This window comes from Cebidichthys violaceus, unplaced genomic scaffold, assembly GCF_023349555.1.
Source record: "Cebidichthys violaceus isolate CVI_PGR_0920_01 unplaced genomic scaffold, fCebVio1.0.p SCAF_5, whole genome shotgun sequence".
NCBI lineage: Eukaryota > Metazoa > Chordata > Actinopteri > Perciformes > Stichaeidae > Cebidichthys > Cebidichthys violaceus.
Genome location: NW_027176705.1, coordinates 11,033,145 through 11,034,882, shown reverse-complemented (window position 1 = coordinate 11,034,882; position 1,738 = coordinate 11,033,145). Strand labels below are relative to the sequence as shown.

The window sequence follows — 1,738 nt, the reverse complement described above, 5'->3', positions numbered from 1 at the left end:
ACATGCTATACTAAGACTTTTTTCAACATACTATACTATGACTTTTTTCAACATGCTTTACTATGATTTGTTTTGATTTTTTTTTTAACACCCTATACTAAGACTTTTTTCAACATACTACACTATGACTTTTTTCCAACATGCTTTACTATGATTTGTTCATGACTTTTTTCAACATGCTTTACTATGATTTGTTCATGACTTATTTCGACATGCTATACTATGACCTATTTTAGACATATTAAACTATGAATGATACAATAACATTTTTAAAACTTTCTGACATGCTATACTATGAATTTTTTTTAAATGCTATACTATGTTTTTTTTTTGTTATTTTGACATGCTATATTCAGACTAATTGGAATGCTATACTATAGACTTTTCAGATATACTTAACTATGAATGATTATGACATACTATAACTTTTGGATTTGTTTTCTATATTATATTCTTAAAATCCAGTTCCCATACCAGGAGTCAAACCCGGGCCACCTGGGTGAAAACCAGGAATCCTTACCGCTAGACCATATGGGACATATCTATGTAGTTTTTATGACTTTTTATGACATTATTTGACATACTATACTATTATTTTTTTCAACATGCTATACTATGAATTTTTTATGACTTTTTTCAACATACTATACTAAGACTTTTTTCAACATGCTATACTAAGACTTTTTTCAACATGCTATACTAAGACTTTTTTCAAGATGCTATACTAAGACTTTTTTCAACATACTATACTATGACCTTTTTCAACATACTGTACTAAGACTTTTTATGGCTTTTTTCAACATGCTTTACTATGATTTGTTCATGACCTTTTTCAACATACTATACTATGACTTTTTTCAACATGCTATACTAAGACTTTTTATGACTTTTTTCAACATGCTATACTAAGACTTTTTTCAACATACTACACTATGACTTTTTTCAACATGCTTTACTATGATTTGTTTTGACTTTTCAACACCCTGTACTAAGACTTTTTTCAACATACTACACTATGACTTTTTTCCAACATGCTTTACTATGATTTGTTCATGACTTTTTTCAACATGCTTTACTATGATTTGTTCATGACTTATTTCGACATGCTATACTATGACCTTTTTTTAGACATATTAAACTATGAATGATACAATAACATTTTTAAAACCTTTTCTGACATGCTATACTATGAATTTTTTTGAAATGCTATACTATGATTTATTTTTGTTATTTTGACATGCTACATTCAGACTAATTGGAATGCTATACTATAGACTTTTCAGACATACTTAACTATGAATGATTATGACATACTATACTATAGATTTTTGATTTGTTTTCTATATTATATTCTTAAAATCCAGTTCCCATACCAGGAGTCAAACCCGGTCCACCTGGGTGAAAACCAGGAATCCTTACCGCTAGACCATATGGGACATATCTATGTAGCTTTCATGACTTTTTTCAACATACTATATTATGACTTTTTATGACTTTATTTGACATACTATACTATTATTTTTTTCAACATGCTATACTATGAATTTTTTATGACTTTTCAACAAGCTATACAATGACTTTTTTCGAAATGCTATACTATGATTTTTTACGACTTTTTTCAATATACTATACTATGACTTTTTTCAACATATTATACTAAGACTTTTTATGACTTTTTTCAACATGCTATACTAAGACTTTTTTCAACATACTATACTATGACTTTTCAACAAGCTAT

General features: G+C 27.6%; 1 non-coding gene across 1 annotated transcript; it reads right to left on the bottom strand.

Annotated features, from left to right (window-relative positions):
• Positions 1-465: 465 nt before the first annotated feature.
• On the bottom strand, positions 466-537 carry trnae-uuc (transfer RNA glutamic acid (anticodon UUC)). The gene has a single exon. It is a non-coding gene; the product is annotated as a tRNA-Glu (tRNA).
• Between the last annotated feature and the right edge of the window lie 1,201 nt (positions 538-1,738).